The sequence below is a fragment of the Chiloscyllium plagiosum genome, unplaced genomic scaffold, assembly GCF_037043375.1.
Source record: "Chiloscyllium plagiosum isolate Xiang-an unplaced genomic scaffold, Cpla_swu_hap1 HiC_scaffold_7, whole genome shotgun sequence".
Lineage (NCBI taxonomy): Eukaryota > Metazoa > Chordata > Chondrichthyes > Orectolobiformes > Hemiscylliidae > Chiloscyllium > Chiloscyllium plagiosum.
The window spans coordinates 80661769-80682179 of record NW_028270145.1 but is presented as its reverse complement, the minus strand read 5'-3'; the positions used below and the strand labels follow the sequence as shown (position 1 = coordinate 80682179).

Below are 20411 nucleotides of genomic sequence, written 5' to 3'. Positions count from 1 at the left end.
TTCGAATATCTGGGCCAGTATTATTTACCTGACCTTGGTGAATACAAATTAGCATTTTATTGCAAAAATGACCAAACTTCTAAAAGTTATTAATTAGCTGTAAAGCATTTTGGCATACCCTATGTTTGTGAAACGTGCTGTATAAATGCAGTTTTGGTTTTATTCTTTGATCCTACCCTGAAAGAAAAATGAGAAGTATACCAATGATCAACAAGGTTTCACAATGTAAGCACAAAACCATCAGCTACATTAATAGTACAGAGCAAAAGTCAAACCAATGCATGATGTCAGTTCCATAAAAGGTACACAGTAAAAAAAACAATCTAAGTAGCATCACCTTTGTGATTCACAACTCTATTTAATTTGATTTGAAGGTTGTTACATCAAAATAACACTATTAAGTGTGCCAGATGCATTCAGTTTAAGGGTAGGTTTGAGATGTCAAGACTATGGGACAGATTTTCACTGCCAAAAAAGCTCAAATGGGAAATTTCCCATTCTGGCAAGTCCCACCTCAATACAAAGGGTCTCTCGTGGCCAATATTCTCTCTTGGGCAGCGATCTTTCCACTTTGCCCATTCACCCACCACATCCATACACCAACCTAACTCATCCACTCAGCCATTCAATGACTCATCAACTTATTTATTCACTAGCATTCAAAGACTGGAGCTTTACCTTCCTATATGACAGTTGTGGTTTGATTGCAGTCTACTTGCTTTTATTTTAAACGTAGATGCGCTCCCCCTTTCTGTCCTTTGCTAGAATCCTACTACTGCTTTCAAGCTTGAAAGCATCAGATTGACCTTTCAGCTTCCAGAGCCTTACAACATTCACAACTGAGTGGCAAATCTATCCCTCTGGCCGTTAGTCAGCCAAAATGGGGATAAAAATCACATAAGTGACTGCACCCCACTCAGTGTGAAATCTTAATTCCCACGGGAGCCTGACAGTAGTTTTCTAGAATCCAATGTAATTTGTTTCTAAGTTCCTCTGTGCTAAGGATAACAAATCACAAATAATATCCTTAGGAAAAAGTGTAAGAGGAAATTTCACATGAAGTGAGCGATTAAAATTGCTGCCCATTTCAGTTATACTTCCCATCAAAACTTTCTTGAGATAGATTTCATAAATATGAATGACTACTTGTAAAAATTCCAATAAGCATATAAGTCTGTTGTACAAAAAATCCTAAATCTTCTGCGCTGATACTGAATTTTTAAGCACAGCTTTAGATGGATTTTATACTCAATATTATTAGATTATACATACTACTTCGCCCAGAAATCAATAAATGTATCAAAAATAACTGAATGAACTACTTCTACAGGGGCTTTAGAAGAGTCAATACAATCCTGAAAGAATGTTGTAAAACAAGCTTCTAATATATTAGGGAATTTCAATATCACTGTTAAATATCTGAATCCATAGTAATATAGTGTAGTCTTCTCAAAATCAAATTTAGATTGTTTTGAAATAATTATTAAAATCAACTTATTTCTCAAATCTAAATATGTGTTTATGCTACAGATTCCAGACCCCAGGGTCGAGAGGAACCATTCCTATGTTTCCTGTCCCATAAGTAACATTGTAAGATAGTTCACTTCTCAAATTTGCCCTTAGGAAACTCAGGAATCCACAGTTGAATTTAAGTCAGAGGTTGTCAACCTTGTTAAAATACCTGAAGTCCCAGCATAGTTCCTGGTAGCAGGCTGGTTACCCACTCCTTGCCCAGCCTCATTAAATCTCATAGTTGATGGATTGGGGTCAGGTTTGAGACTTTAGAATTGTAGCCTCTGACCTGACTTTGATCCACCTATTTCTCAGCACCAGAAGAAAAGAAGCTTAAATACAAATACACCACACTAAACTGGTACCAGATCTTTTATGCAGTATTTAATCTAAAGTAAACCATGATCTTAACACTTTATTTTTCTTTTTAATCATGGATGATGGCACAAGGTCTGTTGCAATCCATGTCCGGATGAAAATATAAATATGATCTAATCATGCTCTCCCTAATTGAAACTAATAAATTCATAAATATCAAAAATTGATAGATCAATTCCTGGAATGGTGGGACTATCTTATGTTGAAAGATTGGAGCGACTGGGCTTGTATACCCTTATGTTTAGAAGACTGAGAGGGGATCTGATTGAGATGTATAAGATTATTAAAGGATTGGACACTCTGGAGGCAGGAAACATGTTTCCGCTGATGGGTGAGTCCCGAACCAGAGGACACAGGTTAAACATACAGGGGAGGTCATTTAGGACAGAGATGAGGAGAAACTTCTTCACCCAGAGAGTGGTGGGTGTGTGAAATGCTCTGCCCCAGAAGGCAGTGGAGGCCCAGTCTCTGGATTCGTTTAAGAAAGAGTTGGATAGAGCTCTCAAGGATAGTGGAATCAAGGGTTATGGAGATAAGGCAGGAACAGGATACTGATTGAGGATGATCAGCCATGAACATAATGAATGGTGGTGCAGGCTCGAAGGGCAGAACGGCCTACTCCTGCACTTATTGTCTATTGTCTATCCAGTGGTTTGTCGAATAGTGATGTTGTTACAAAGAGATCGGGACAAGATTGTCCCATTTATTATGGCTCTAGACAGGGTACCCCAAATTCTCAAGCTCCCAGTGAGGATGGATGAACTGGCTCCCTTCCTTTATTTGTCCCTCAGTAAGTCCTAACATGATTAATTCACAAAGGGTTCTTTCTTTTGTGGGTGCCTTTCTTCCAGATAAAATAAAGTTATGTTTTAAAATAAACTGATTTAATAAGGCTTTATTGAGTTAATAAAACAGTGAGTTTATTCATCTTTAATCATGGGAAGAAATAACAATGCAATACACATACACAGATTAGGAATGAGAGATGAGGCCAAAAAGATAAAAGTTAAAAAAAAAAGTGAATTCAGTCCCTAATTACCAGGGAAAGTAGATAAAAGGACATGGAAGCCATTGGATGATCCCAGAAATACTGATGCTGGGAAGTGAGCAATTGATTGAGAAGTGCAAAACTTTATAGGTCAACTGAAAGGCCTTCTTCCAGGATTTCATTTACTGCAGTTTTGCTTTCTTTCTAGCTTTCAGCAAAGAGAAAGAGACTACCTTTCTCTTTTCTTGCAATGCACGGTAAATTCTGAAAGATAAGATTTGCTTGCATTTGGAGAGTCAAGAACTGAATAAAGATAGTCAGCATGGCTTTGTGCATTGCAATATAGAGCAAGCTAGGAAGAAATTCAATCACCTCCTCCATTTTGCCAGGGTAAATTTCACCATTTTCTCTGTGATACCTCACACTTTGCTACGGTACCCACTTTCCACCAAGGCTCATGCTCTACCCCTCACACCATTCCTGACAATATCTGTTGTCACTCACTATCAACCACTAACCCTGCACACCCTCTAGGCTTTGCATTCACTCATTGGGACACCTGCCCAACTGCACAGCTGTGCCATTCATTCCAGGAGAAAAGCAAACCAAAACAATGAGACATATTTAAGATGGGTGATGGGCTGCCCAGCATTTAGCTCCATACCTGTTATAAGGAGAAGATCCTGACTCTGATCAATCTGAGAGACTGACTGACCACATCCAAGCCCTTGAGCTGGTATTGGAGCCTTCCCCAGACTTATTGTGCCAGGACATCCTGACCAAAGGCTCTCTCTCATGACTTGGTTGCTGATAAACATGACAGATTCCTGGTTTTATGTTTGAACTAAATTCCAAAGCAATGAAACAGGACTGTTGGGCCTGGTATCACTGCCTGAGGAGCAAGGTGCAAAAGGCAAGACAAGAACAGGACAAAGGAAGCTGTGAACACTTGGTTGGGCTCAGAATGAGTGAGCACTAAGTGAGCAGCCCGGTCCAGTCCATGGGCTCGGTGCATGTTTTTCAGCGTGCAATATTCTTGCTGCAGCATTCCAGTAAAAGTTGTTGATGCAGCATTGAAATGCAGAAGTGTACTGAAGCGGATTGTAAATGTGCCATGAGTGTTCTTAGGAGCCGGTCACATGTTGGATGCCAATGCCCATGAATATGGCATGCATTTGCTGCTGCCAATGGAATATGCCCTGATGTGTTTGTGCCTGGTGTCCCAAATTGAGCAGTAAGCTAAAATTGTAGGCATTGACTTCCATTGCTCTGACTTCCATGTCAAGAATTCTTGGCATTCAGTTTGCTCATGGCTGGTGAGAGGGTAGGAAGCCATATATTAATGAGGCAAGATGTCCAGTTAATAAGGTCATTAACAAACAACAATTTTCTTTATAAGCAACTCACTGCTTCCTTAAGTGAATCTTGGTTAACCTTGTGGACCTAGCTCAAAGATGGAGTAAGTTACTCTTGATGTTGAAATAGTCCTTATTAGACTTCTCTCATGATTCTGTCACACATCTGGCCAAAGCCTGTGTCATTCAGATGTCTATAGATTCCATCCTTTATTTCCAATTCCATTTCCAATTCACTTATGGAGTTCCAAAGACTATCCCAAATTACTGTGTTCATTTTCGTTCTAACCATGCAATGGTCCATGACTCCAAGCTTAATTGTATACAATTTGTCCACCAGTTTTTCCCTAATGGTGGTGCACAAACATGATCACTGATGGTTGATGGCGCATCAATTATTATTCAAGCAGGTATGATCCTATAAAGAACAATTTAATGCAAGTTACAAAGTTTACACAAACATGCTGAAAAAATTGTTTGATTCTCCCAGTTAGGAGATGAGGCAAGTGTGAGCTATATCAGTATTACATGCTTGCTATGGATTTGTCCCTCAATTAAAATCAAATCTTCATCACACATAGGTAACCAAGATAGTCAGATGATTTTTTTTAAATTTCTAACTCAGCAACATCCATTATAATTAGTTTCTCATTAATTTAACAGTTCATTTATTAGCTTACAGACTAATTACAGCACATATTGATTTAGTGAAGTAAATTTTAAAAACATCTTCTCTGAAATAGTAAGTGAATTACACAGGTCACTGTCTACATAGCAAGGCAATTTTCTTTCTGGAAAGGGAAATGAGGGAGCATATTGAATGTTTCTTGAAATTCTGCTTCAGTTGCACAGCCTGTTTGTAACCTGTGCAGGATAGTTCCAATTATTGTACATTCACATTATTGTGCAGCTTAAAAAAAATTGCTTCTACATCCCACAGATTTTAGGATGCACCTGATCATGGGTTTATGAAATTATATCATTTTAAATTAGGATTCTATTCTTGGGCTGACCAATTGATCTGCCATTTTCATTTAAATTTTCTTTCTCAATTTATAAAATAGTGTTCACCCTCTTCCCAGATTCATCTCTATTTTTTCTACGAGCAGCTCACAGTAGCTATAAATATCTATTGTTTAATTTCTAGTCTATAAATTGAGAAGTTCATCGAACTTCAACATCTCAACTGCCATGAATAGTTACTCACTGAAGTTATTCAGCTCATAACACCAAGAATAAATGCAACAGGTTTTTCTTCACCGTTAGTCATATTTAATTTATTATAAAACGCACGTGTATACTTATGTGACATTCTCCAGAGTCTGGCATATTTGGCTTCAGTTGTACTGCACAAATAGGTATATGTAACACCTCTCTAGAGAACTAAACAGTTCAGTCTTTCAATTGTTGCATAATTCTTTGCTTAGTAACTTTCTAAATTGGTTAAGATTATCATTTAATTTCTCTTTAGGATGAAGTGCACTGGTATCAAAATGTACCGATTACCAAATATGCCAGTTTTCTTTTGCCATGACACTGACGTTCTTGGTTGTGTATCTTAGAACACAAAAGATAGACAGGTTATCATAATATTCTATTACTATGCAAACTAAGACCCATAATGTCCACCCTGAGTCAGGTGCACAGAATATAGAGAATACACGGTTCCATAAACACAACTTTTACAATGGCTACCCACACTTTTCTATTTTAAGGTTGGTTTTGAGATGGATAGATAGAAGCTGGGGCCTGTGGAGGCTGCCAGGTGTGGACAGAGCTGATTAGGAAGACCTGCCTTGATGATCCAGTACTATGTCCATGAATTAAAAATAAAAGATGAAAGATCCCTTCAGTCCTCAGTCTCCCATGCTTGTATTCCCAAAACCAAAAGTCAACCCATGCCATCTCATTCTCCTTTACCTATGTCCCTTTATAGTCTCCATGGCAAGCTATGATGCTCAACCCATTTCTATGTCCAGTTATATTTAGGATTCTTTTAAGGTTAAGATGCAAGTTCAATTGATAGTTCAGAAGGCATATTTCAGGACAGCTAGAATACAAGAACAGAGATGTACTGTTTAGGCTGCATAAAGGCTCTGATCAGACTACATTTGGAATACTTTGAGCTGTTTTGGACCCTGTATCTAAGAAAGGAAATGCTGGCCTTGGAGAGTCTCCAGAGGAGGTTAACAAGAGTAATCCCAATGATGAAAAACTTGTCACATGAGGAGTGGCAGAGGACTTTGGGTCTGTGCTCGATGGAGTTTAGAAGGATGAGGGTGGAATCAGATTGAAACCTATAGAATACTGGGAGGCCTGGATACAACTGATGTAGAGAACTATTTCCACTAGACGGAAAGACTAGTATCTGAGCACACATCCTCAGAATGAAGGGGTGATCCTTTAAAACTGAGATGGGGAAGAAATGTTTTTCAGCCAGAAGGTGGTTAATCTGTAGAACTCATTGCAGCAGAAGCCTGTGGAAGTCAAGTCATTGAGTGTATTTAATACAGAGATAAATGAGTTCTTGATTATGGAGATCAAGGTTCACGGGGAGAAGGCAGGAGAATGATGTTGAGAAACATATCAGCCATAATCAAATTGCAGAGCAGACTAAGTGGGCCAAATGGCCTAATTTTGTTCCTATATCTTATGGTCATTCAGTGGGGAGGTGATGAGGAAACTTGTATTGAGGGAAAAGGCTGTATTTTAGGGCGACATCCCCACTTCTTCTCTCCTCAGGGTGACTTGCTCCTCCCAGCAGTTTCAAAATTGAGATCAGGTGGAAAATACCCTTTAGGTATTGCCCTGTTAAGGGCACCAACCACTGGTTTCACCCATCCCACCATAAAATTGCAAACTGGTCATGGCAGATAGAAAGGTCATCTGAGAAATTTTATGGAGCCATCAACCCCACCCACTCAAGCACCCTTCCAATGGAGAATGTAAAATGCTGCACATCAGGTGCAGAGATGCTGGCTGGCCATCTTGTTGAACATGTTAGGGACTTTCTAGGGCTACTTCAGAAACACTAACAGGCATCAACCACTTTACTATGAGACTGCTGGGGGGCACGAGTGACAGGAAGATATGGTAGCATCACCTTCTCTGGATTCAAAATACTTTAAGTTGTAGAACTGTGGAAAAAATGAAGCAGCTAAAACCTTGTGTTCCATTGATTTTCTGTCATAACTCTGATGAGACAAAGTGAAACCTCCAGGGAACTGACAGTAAAGCCATTTCCAACTTATTCCTCAATGTTCTGCCACAGATCAAGCAGAAAGCTGGTGGACCCCTACAGATGCCCATCCCTACAATCTAGTTTTTGCATGTGTTTCCCTACTATTCATACCTAAAATTATTTATTACTGCTTGTCTGTGCTCAATGTTTAGTCTGGGTATTGTAATTTTATGGAAGCAGATTGAAAAACATGAGCAAATGTTATTTTTAGCTGTATATAATGACCTGAATATAAAAAATAAAACAGGAACAGAAGACTGTGTTGCAATTGAATGATTTGATTAGATGATTTTGAGCTACTTACAGTTTTGGGAATGGTTAACAACAGGAGGCAAAAAAAGGGTCTTATTAGCATGATGTCCTGCTGGTGCTTTTTGCTCTTTCTCTCTGTCAGATTTTTGATTGGTTACAACAGATAAGAGGCTACCTAATCCAAATCATGACTTTCAGGGATTGTGATGTGACTATTCAAGTTGATGCTTTTAAAGTTCCACCATTAGGTGACCATTTTTGTTAGGTGTGTTGTTCCTGGCATGAATCAGAGTCAAAACTTTTAATTATCAAGAAACTTGTTAATTACACTTTAGTTCATACTGCTTTTCATATTTTGAAGCAATTACTCCATCGTTTAGAGATTTTTCTTTAAATTAGCCACAGAACTGAGCTTTATTTTGTCAAACCTTATGCTAGGCTAAATATGCTGATTTCAAAGTGATTGTTGATATTACCTGTAAAGTTTGAATTCAAAACTTCACTGAAGATATTTTGAAGTCAAATACATAACGCATATTTCTGTGGATGGAAACAATGTGCCAACCAGGAATTAAACTAATTTGCTCTTCATGATTTATGAACACTGGGAATGAACAGTGGATAAATCCCACCTGAACTTTCAATTAAACTGCTACATATTAAAATTAAGTGCACTAAAATTGAGGAAATCAGAAACAAGGGAAATTAGTTAGATACACTTCAAATACCAAAAGTGAGAAATGAAGAGATTGCTCCTAAATAGATTTTGAAGATACATATCTACTTTGTAATCTCCATGTGAATACTGTAAATACTGGAATGTGCTTATTGGAAAATAAGATTACTTTGGGAAATGAATTATAAAAACATTCTGTTCATTACTGCTTGAAATAATTACTTTATTTCACATTTATTTTTATTTCAAATTTATTTGCTCAGAAGGACAGGGTTGTTTTGAGGTTTATGCATGGAAAGTAGCAATGAGGTGATAATCCAAAGAATTGCTATAATTGTAGTGAAAAATCAACACTCTATTTCAATCATTTGTCTTTAATATCTAAGGCTTTTTTGTGCTAAAAATGGCTTTAAAATGCACTACTAATCTAAAATGGTTGCTTTGAACAAACCCAGGCAGTCCATGTGGAATATACAAAGCTGGCTGCAACAGAATTACCATTTTCATTTAAAGATCCTGAAATTCAGTGAGGCATCAAGAAATTTCCATCTTTTGTCAAACTCACACTTGCATGATAAATTCACATATTGAGAGATGAGAGATTGTCAACAATAATCCATCCTGGAGTGAAACAAATCTCCCAAGAAACTCTACATCAACAACAGTTTTTGACAAACAAAGGAGAGAGAAAGTCCCATAACTGATTGATCGATTGATTGATTGTAACTCAGTACATGTGACAACAATCAATGAAAAGTGTTGTTTTGCGTGCTATACAGGCAGATTGTCCCATACAAAGGATAGCAGAACAGAACAGAGTCCAAACTACAGTGTTATAACCACAGAGGCACAGAGAATTTCCTTGGCCTCCTGAGGAAGTAGAGATGTTATTGTGCTTTTTTGACCATTGCATCAACGTGGGTAGACTGGGACAAGTTGCTGATGATCATCACTCCCAGGAAGTCGACACTCTCGATCATCTCCTCCTCAGCACCATTGATGTAGACGGGGGTGTGCCCAACATTCAGCTTCCTGAAGGCAATGGCCAGCTCTTTCATTTTGCTGACGTTGAGGGAGAGATTGTCATCTTTACGCCATACTGCTAAGTACTCAATCTCTCTTCTGTATTCTGTCTTGTCATTGTGTAAGATCCAATCAATAAAAGATGGTGTCATCAACAAATTTGTAAATGTAGTTAGGGTGAAATTTGGCCACACAGTCCGAAGTGTATAAGGAGAGTAGCAGGAGTCACTGGTAACAGCAAGGATATACAAAGTTATTGCTTCCAGCTCTCTCATAATATCTTTCAACTTTGAAAACCAGTGCTACTGGAAAAGTACCATTCATCAAGAAATCATGGTTATATACAGGATTTGCCAGTCCACAGGAAACAGAACAGCAAATGGTGGAACTTGAAATTGATTTTTAAAAATCTGGAACTAAAAGTCTAATGATTACCATTATCGATTGTCAGGAACTAAAAGTCGAATGATTACCATTATCGATTTGGTTCACTAATGTCCTTGGAGGGAAATCTGCTATCCTTTCCCAGCCTGGCCTACATGTGACTCTTGACCCACAGCAATGTGGTTGACTCTTAACTGCCCTCTAGACAATTAGGGATGGGAAATAAATGCTGGCCTGGCGAGCGATACCCTTATCTTCTGAATGAATAAAAGAAAACCTAAGCAGTTGGGAATCAGCCTTCATTCTTGCAACTGAAGGACTCTTAAAACCTGAAACTGCAATTGCTTTTACATTCCTGTCTGTACAGACAACCTCTCCTCTCTTTTTAAGCTTATTACCTGTGTTTGTGAGTATGTTTTGTGTCAATTTTTTGTGGTGATAGTCAATATCAAAGTTTCCTCTTTTTATCATTCAAGAAGAAGTCTTAGACTTGAATGTCCTTCAATTTTGGAGATAGTGAAGTCTGCAGATGCTGGAGATCAGAGTCGAGAGTGTGTTGCTAGAAAAGTACAGCAGGACAGGCAGCATCTGAGGAGCAGGAGAATCGATGTTTCAGGCCAGAGTCCTTCAGGAACGAGGAATCATTCCTGATAAAGGGCTCTGGCCTGAAACATCGATTCTCCTCCTCCTCGGATGATGCCTGACCTGTTGTGCTTTTCCAGCAACACACTCTGTCCTTCATTGTTGATCCAGTTAACTAGATTTAATTGAAGTGTGATAGCAATGCACTAAAAACTGAATTAAAATATTTGTTGTAACTGACCAAGTGGGAATTAAAAAGAGGAGACTCATCCTTCCTTAGCTGGTCCTAATAGCATACTAGTCCAAATCCCACTATGGTTGTTTGAGAATGGAATTCCAGATTCAGGAATGCAAACAACTATTATCAGTAAAATGGGTCCATGAAACTATTCAATTCATGGAGTCCCTACATTGTGAAAGCAGGCCATTCAGCCCATTGGGTTGACATCAACCCTCTGAAGAGAATCCCACCCAGACCCAGTCTGTTATCAAATCCCCATAACCGTGTATTTTCCATGGCTTATCCAACTAACTGGTACATCTTTAAGATAGTGGGCAGAAACCAGAACACCCAGAGGAAACCCATGCAGACACAGGAGAATGTGCACACACCCCACAGTCACCCAAGACTAGAGTCAAACCCAACACCCAAGCACTATGAGGCAGCCATGCTAACCACTGAACCACCACATCACCCAATTGCTCGAAAGACTCAAAAGAAGATTCATTGTTGTGCATTATCCATTCTGATTTTAAGTGAGCTCAACACTGCTCTGACATCAGTGTGATAATGACTATTATTTGCCCTCTCACACAACTCAAGTGCATTAAAATGAAACTAGGGCTGGACATCAAATGATTGATTTGCTAATAGAGTCCACTATCTAGGAATGAATAAAGGAAAAAATCATCAGCCTGATAAAACGACACATTCATTCATTCACAAAAGAGGTTTGTTAAGAGAGGGAGAGAAAGAGAATAGGAAGACCCCAATTGTTGTCTACCACAATCTCTGGCAAATAGTTAAATAACAATGTTGATTGATGTTTTGAGGAAATGCCACTGATATCCATCTTGTATCACTAATTATAGAAGAGAAGAAAAATCATTTAACTATATGGAGAAGGACAAGTACATATCATGGCTGGAACTTTGTGATTATGTCCAAACTCCCAATACTAGGAACAAACATTTGTGCCACTAAAGTATATCCACATTAGAGTCAAGGGTATGATGCGAGAAAAGCACAGCAGGTCAGGCAGCATTGGAGGAGCAGAAAAAAAAATCTACATTTTGGGCATAAGCCCCTCTTCCTGATGAAGGGCTTTTAGCTGAAATGTTGAATTTCCTGCTCCTCGGATGCTGTCTGACCTGCTGTGCTTTTCCAGCACCACACTCTTGACTCTAATCTCCTGCATCTGCAGTGCTCACTTTCGCCTGTGTCCAACATTAAGCAATCTTGTACTGGCCACCTAATTAACTGCAAGTGGTGGAGATGGGATAACGGGGCCAACCAGACCCTGAATAGAGATGGGCAATAATGTGACGGCCACAGGGTCAGTGGAACCATTTTTATAGGACTGCCAGAATTCTCAGTGTCTAGTTTTTTTTAAAACTTTGGAGACACTCAATCCTTCTGGTTCCTGCCAATAACACAACACCAGGCAATATGAGAAGCAATATTACTGACTGGAACATGCATACTGAAAACCTTCAGGAAAAAGGCATTTGTTGACATGTTAGACAGAAGACCATGAGTAGCCCCGTGATTTGCGTTGAGTCTTTGTAGGTTTTCAGTCATGTTACTTGGGAAAAGCACGCTTCTGAGCAGGCTCTTACTTAGGGGCAGGAGATAAAGGGACCTTCTTTCCTAAAAGGACTAATCAAGAAACCCTGGACTGAAGTTGCAGACAACGTCAACAGTTGTGGTGTCATTTGGAGAAGATGGCTGTATTGCCTCAAGGTACTTAGTCAAACAAGGCCCCCTGAGGGAGGAGAAGCAACTGCCTCTTTTTCTGGGGTTCCTATTAGGCCACCCAATGTGCGAACAAGAGCTCCTCAGCCCTGCTGATGGTGATGCAAAGGCCTCAACTTGCATAACAATGCAGAAACTTCTCACATGTAGAGTGCTCGGCTCCATCTTAGGCCATCCAGGTCTCAGGTGAGCAGGATATGACCAGCAAGGACTTGGCTTTCTACCTATTAGATGTTTTGTGGAACTTTCTACAGTTCTGGCTGATCAGGGAGTTACACTTAATAATTTGAAATAGAATCAATTATTTAGATGGCGTACTACTGTTACTTTTTTTTCCTGTTGCAGGACCGGATGCTTTTCTGCCTGGGTCCTCCTTTGTTTAGTGGATAAGCTGTACGGGATATGTCTTTCCAGAATAACTGTTGCCTTTGATATTACACTAATGCCATTAGTACCTGTCCGATGTGTTTGCACTGTGTCTGGTGTATGGTTTTTTGTGATTTCAGAAGTTTACTTGGCCAATGTACCCAGCATCCCTTGCTGTTTGGCTAAGTTAACAATCTAACAGCTAAGAGGCTGCTGCAAGTTGAATCCTTTTGCACTCTCTAAATCAATGTGATACTGCATACATTAGATATCATCAACCCAGCATGGAGGTTGAATATTAAAAAAATTTCTAACTCAGGTCAAGAAACAAGATACTCCTTTCAAAGCATCATGGGAAATAATGACGAATGGATAGTTTGGATCTAATGCACACCTATTGCTAAAGGAAAGTATTTGGCATGCAGGGATGATGTGAAAGCCTAAGATAATGTCTTGTACAAAGGAAATAGATTCATTGTCCCTAAGAAGATGAGAAACAAGATGCTAAGTGATCCTTACAAGCCATCAAGGAATTAAGTCTAAGCTGGGGAAGGCAAGAAAAGCACTCTTATTGGCTAATCATGATGACTGAGATTAATGACCATATCAGCCATTGCAGTGTTTGGAATATATACTGAGGTAAACAGCCATTTAAGACATGTGATATCCCAGATAGACCATGGACGACCTCTTCAGTCTCAAAGGAAGAAGTTAAATTGTCACCTTTACTATCATTCTGCTATGCAGACTTAGATCAACTATTGCTAACAGCGAGCAGAATGTCTGAGAGAACTCTTCAACAGACATTATGATGAGCAATAATGGCTTGCAATTCATGAGTAATAAAAGCTTTAGACAGTTCACAGAAGATTGACAAATTCAACAACAAATATTATCTCCACACTATCTGCAGTCAAGAGGAAAGATTGAGACAGCAGTGAAAATCACCAAAACTGGAAGATTGTTTATCAGACCAGAGGCCTGTGACCATTGGAGTGCCATAAAGATTGTGCTGGGTCCACTGCTTTTCATCATTTATATGAATTATTTAGATGGCGTACTACTGTTACTTTTTTTTCCTGTTGCAGGACCGGATGCTTTTCTGCCTGGGTCCTCCTTTGTTTAGTGGATAAGCTGTACGGGATATGTCTTTCCAGAATAACTGTTGCCTTTGATATTACACTAATGCCATTAGTACCTGTCCGATGTGTTTGCACTGTGTCTGGTGTATGGTTTTTTGTGATTTCAGAAGTTTACTTGGCCAATGTACCCAGCATCCCTTGCTGTTTGGCTAAGTTAACAATCTAACAGCTAAGAGGCTGCTGCAAGTTGAATCCTTTTGCACTCTCTAAATCAATGTGATACTGCATACATTAGATATCATCAACCCAGCATGGAGGTTGAATATTAAAAAAATTTCTAACTCAGGTCAAGAAACAAGATACTCCTTTCAAAGCATCATGGGAAATAATGACGAATGGATAGTTTGGATCTAATGCACACCTATTGCTAAAGGAAAGTATTTGGCATGCAGGGATGATGTGAAAGCCTAAGATAATGTCTTGTACAAAGGAAATAGATTCATTGTCCCTAAGAAGATGAGAAACAAGATGCTAAGTGATCCTTACAAGCCATCAAGGAATTAAGTCTAAGCTGGGGAAGGCAAGAAAAGCACTCTTATTGGCTAATCATGATGACTGAGATTAATGACCATATCAGCCATTGCAGTGTTTGGAATATATACTGAGGTAAACAGCCATTTAAGACATGTGATATCCCAGATAGACCATGGACGACCTCTTCAGTCTCAAAGGAAGAAGTTAAATTGTCACCTTTACTATCATTCTGCTATGCAGACTTAGATCAACTATTGCTAACAGCGAGCAGAATGTCTGAGAGAACTCTTCAACAGACATTATGATGAGCAATAATGGCTTGCAATTCATGAGTAATAAAAGCTTTAGACAGTTCACAGAAGATTGACAAATTCAACAACAAATATTATCTCCACACTATCTGCAGTCAAGAGGAAAGATTGAGACAGCAGTGAAAATCACCAAAACTGGAAGATTGTTTATCAGACCAGAGGCCTGTGACCATTGGAGTGCCATAAAGATTGTGCTGGGTCCACTGCTTTTCATCATTTATATGAATGATTTGGATGTGAACATAGGAGATATAATAAGGAAGTTTGCAGATGACACCAAAATTGGAGGTGTAGTGGATAGCAAAGAAGGTTACCTCAGAGTACAATTGGATCTTGATCAGATGGGCCAATCGGCTGAGGAGTGGCAAATGGAGTTTAATTTCGATAAATGGGAGGTGCTGTATTTTGGGAAAGCAAATCTTAGCAGGACTTATACACTTAATGAAAAGATCCTACGGAGCGTTGCTGAGCAAAGAGACCTTGGAGTGGAGGTTCATAGTTCCTTGAAAGTAGAGTCGGAGGTGGATAGGATAGTGAAGAAAGCATTTGTTCTGCTTTTCTTTATTGGTCAGAGGATAGAGTACAGGAAGGTCATGTTGTGGCCATACAGGACATTGGTTAGGCCACTTTTGGAATATAGCATTCAATTCTGGTCTCCTTCCTATCGAAGGATGTTTTGAAACTTGGAAGTGTTCAGAAAAGATTTACAAGGATGTTGCCAGGGTTGGAGGTTTGAGCTACAGTGAGAGGCTGAATAGACTGGGGGTGTTTCCCCTGGAGTGTCAGAGGCGGAGGGGGGGGGGTGACCTTATAGAGGTTGATAAAATCATGAAGGGCCTGAATAGGATGAATACAGAAAGTCTTTTCCCTGGGTTGAGGGAGTCCAGAACTAGATGGCCTAGATTTAGGGTGAAAGGGGAAAAATATAAAAGGGACCTAAGAGGCAATTTATTTAGCGAGTTTTGAGAAGACTTGTAGCTCAGGTTGAGGTTCTGGATGTAAATTTGTTCACTGAGCTGGAAGGTTTATTTCCAGACGTTTCATCCCCCTACTAGGTAACATCTTCGGTGGTCCTTAGGTGAAGCACTATATATGATTCCTGCTTTCTATTTACATGTTTGGGTTTCTTTGGGTTGGTGATGTCATTTCCTGTGGTGATGTCATTTCCTGTTCTTTTTCTCAGGGGGTGGTAGATGGGGTCTAACTCAATGTACTTGTTGATAGAATTCCGGTTGCAATGCCATGCTTCTAGGAATTCTCATGCGTGTCTCTGTTTGGCTTGTCCTAGGATGGATGTGTTGTCCCAGTTGAAGTGGTATCCTTCCTTATCTGTAAGTAAGGATACTAGTGATAGAGGGTCATGTAATTACAAAATACCGTGCAAGAACTGTAACAAATGCTACATTGGAACAGGCAGAAAACTAGCCACCATGATACATGAACACCAACCAGCCACAAAACAACATGACCCTCTCTCACTAGTATCCTTACATACAGATAAGGAAGGACACCACTTCAACTGCGACAACATCTCAGGATGAGCCAAACAGAGACACACATGAGAATTCCTAGAAGCATGACATTCCAACTGGAATTCTATCAAAAAACACATCGAGTTAGACCCCATCTACTACACCCTGAGAAAAACAGAAAATGACATCACCACAGGAAATAGAAAGCAGGAATCATGTACAGTGCTTCGCCAGAGGCCCACTAAAGATGTTACCTAGTCGGGTGATGAAACATCTGTAAGTGAACCTTCCAGCTCAGCAAGCAAACCTACATCCAGGCAATTTTTTTTTTCATGCAGAGGGTTATGCATGTATGGAATGAGCTACCAGAGGAAGTAGTGGAGGCTGGTACCATTGCAGCATTTAACAGGCATCTAGATGGATATATGGATAGGAAGGGCTGAGAAGGATATGGGCCAAGTGCTGGCAAATGGGTCTAGATTAGGTTAGGATATCTAATTCAACACACTGGTCGGCATGGACAAGTTAAATCGAGGGTGTGTCTCCGTGCTGTACATCTCCATGACTCTACATGGTGGGCCACAGACATTAACATACTACTAGAGAAGCTATTTCTTCACTGCAGACAATGGATCAGAAAAAAACCATCTCACCACCTGCACAGAATACAGAAACAGCAATCAATCCTAGAGGTCCACTGTTTCCCTGCTACCAAAATGGATCAGCAACAGTTACCACAGCAACAGCACTCACCACAGGAACAACACTCCCTCGAGAAGGAACATCACTCTAAAAAACAGCAGATACCAGAGGAACAATCAATGAAAACATACGCAGGTACTATCAGGAGACTTGCATGATTGAAATACTATGTATACAATACATATAGCAGAAATGAAACTCACTAGAGTTAACAGTGTTTTGTTAATGAATGATAATTTTCTTTGCAAACACATATGTTGGGAGATTTGCATAAATTATAACTGCAGAAGTACTGCTTGGTGAAATGCAACTGTATTTAGTGTACAAGTTGGGTTGCCATTGTCATTAGGCCTCTACCTCTGCTGTAACTACCTTCATGTGTAATCTGTAGCAGCCAGTTGTAAAATATCCCTTGCAAAATGTGGAAGTGGAATAGTGGCAAAGTTCCATTCAATTGCTTCCTTACGTCTAATCTATAAAACTCATCAAAACACATTCATTCAGCATTCTACCCTAGTCAGATTAGAAAACTAAATTAGGCAGTACATAGAAGATAATCAGCATGGTATGGGAGTCCTTTCTATAGAGACAGAACAAAACGTACTTTTCTGAGGTTGAGTTGAATGACACAGAACAGAAGGAGCTTTCATTTGCATCTGGGCTGTACTATGATGATGATGATGAACAAATATTGAAATGTAGTAACTTGTTCCATTTCACATTCAAGTTGGAAGAAAGAGTTCCAGCTACTCTTTTAAAGTGCTGTAAATAAATAATTACTTCATGAACCTCCTTTGATAATAAATATTTTGTGATCAAATGTGCAAGACCTAGAATCAGTCAACTATGTTAAACAATCAATTTTTTTCTCATTCCATCCCTTGGCACTGACAAATACTCTTGTGCTTATGTACAGTTAATTTTCTTTTCTCCTAGTTAGAGAGAGTGTTAAAGTTTCATCATGAAGACTTGAAATTGGGAAGGGCTTGAATACGATCTTTTACATAGCTAAAGCCAACATGTGTTCAGTAGTTGACAATTAAATTGAAAGTTGAATCACAGACCACTTCTGCAAGAAAATTCAAGAGTGGATGCACAGCAGGGATTCATTGGATCTGTTGTGTTTGGAAAAATATTTGATAAAATATTATAAAAAGATTATGGTTGATGTTATTCAAGCCAATTTACAGGAAGAAAGGGGTGGTTCTAAGATAGAGCACAGCGAGTAGCAGTAAATGAATATTTGTTTTACATTAGCAAGATGTACAAGATTAGCAGTGATGTGCCCAACGGTCAATAAAGTGTCTCATATTTTCTGTACACAAATGTAGGGACATAGAGGGAGTAATATTAAGAATTGTTGATTACTTCAAATAAAGATCATGGGAAATTTTGAATGAAGCAGGCAGAAGACTACAATTAAACAGAGAATTTTTCTGTTATGTCGCAAGATTATCCCAAAACTAAATGAGACTGAAAATATATCCCAGGTTGTAAAATAGTCAATTGAGCAGAAGAGTAATAAAATCTCAGGATAAGTGTACAGCTATTTGAAAGTAAATGGTACGCAGGGTTTTATATATTCAAAGTTTGTGCGAAGATTTGTAGCTCGGGTGCTCGTTGTTGTGGTTCTGTTCGCCGAGCCGGAAGTTTTTGTTGCAAACGTTTCGTCCCCTGGCTAGGCGACATCATCAGTGCTTTGGAGCATCCTGCAAAGCGCTTCTTTGATGTTTCCTCCGGTGTTTATAGTGGTCTGTCCCTGCCGCTTCCGGTTGTCAGTTTCAGCTGTCCGCTGTAGTGGTTGGTATATTGGGTCCAGGTCGATGTGTTTGTTGATGGAGTTTGTGGATGAGTGCCATGCCTCTAGGAATTCCCTGGCTGTTCTCTGTCTCGCTTGCCCTATGATAGTAGTGTTGTCCCAGTCGAATTCATGTTGCTTGTTGTCTGCGTGTGTGGCTACTAAGGATAGCTGGTCGTGTCGTTTCGTGGCTAGTTGATGTTCATGTATGTGAATTGTTAGCTGTCTTCCTGTTTGTCCTATATAGTGTTTTGTGCAGTCCTTGCATGGTATTTTGTACACTACATTAGTTTTGCTCATGTTGGGTATCGGGTCCTTCGTTCTGGTGAGTTGTTGTCTGAGCGTGGAAGAATGAAACCGGAAAGCAACAACACCCCCAGATTCTATGGATTACCTAAAGTACACAAACCAGACATCCCACTCAGACCCATAGTATCACTACCAGGGACACCATCATACAAACTGGCCAAAGAACTACAACAGAAACTGAAACACCTGGCCAGCGGATCCAAACACTCTATACAATCAACACAGGAATTCTTGGACATCATCAGAAATATACACATAGACAAAGAAGAAACCATGATATCATTCAACGTGACGGCACTGTTCACTTCGATTGACAAAACCCTAACCAGAGAAACAATAGCCAACCTACTGGACATACAGAACAGAAAACAGGACGCTGAACCTATCAACAAAGACGGCATACTTAAACTACTGGACTTGTGCCTCACAACACACTTCACATTCAACAACCAGATATACGAACAAATCAACGGAACACCCATGGGATCACCAATCTCGGGACTCATAGCAGAGGCAGTTATGCAAAGGTTAGAACAAACAGTCCTACCACAAATTCAACCCAATCTCTGGGTCAGATATGTCGATGACACGTTTGTAATCATTAAAAACACGGAAATAGAAAAAACACACTGGATCATCAACGCCACACTCACAGGAATCCGATTCACGAGAGAAGAAGAAAAGGATAGCCAACTCCCATTCCTAGACGTGATGGTACAGAGAACACCGAACGGAGAATTCACTACAAGGGTATACAGGAAAGCCACACACACAGACCAAGTCCTAAACTATGAAAGTAACCACCCCAACATACACAAATGAAGCTGCATCAGGACACTATTCAAAAGGGCCACAACACACTGCAGTACACCAGAACTGCAAAAAGAAGAAGAGGAACACCTATACAAGGTATTCGCCAAAAACGGATACCCGCGCAACTTCATCAACAGATGCCTAAGAGAAAGACCACGGAATGAGGACATACCACAACCAAAAGGACTAGCCACACTACCATACATCAGGAGCATCTCAGAACTGACAGCCAGACTACTGCGACCCCTAGGACTCATAACGGCACACAAACCAACAGCCACGCTCAGACAACAACTCACCAGAACGAAGGACCCGATACCCAACATGAGCAAAACTAATGTAGTGTACAAAATACCATGCAAGGACTGCACAAAACACTATATAGGACAAACAGGAAGACAGCTAACAATCCGCATACATGAACATCAACTAGCCACAAAACGACATGACCAGCTATCCTTAGTAGCCACACACGCAGACAACAAGCAACATGAATTCGACTGGGACAACACTACTATCATAGGGCAAGCGAGACAGAGAACAGCCAGGGAATTCCTAGAGGCATGGCATTCATCCACAAACTCCATCAACAAACACATCGACCTGGACCCAATATACCAACCACTACAGCGGACAGCTGAAACTGACAACCGGAAGC

The 20411-nt window shown here is 39.8% G+C and overlaps 1 protein-coding gene across 3 annotated transcripts in view; it reads right to left on the bottom strand.

Annotated features, from left to right (window-relative positions):
* thsd7ba (thrombospondin, type I, domain containing 7Ba) overlaps positions 1–20411 on the bottom strand; it is a 919481-nt gene that overhangs the window by 862624 nt on the left and 36446 nt on the right. The gene's annotated exons all lie outside the window — the stretch shown is intronic.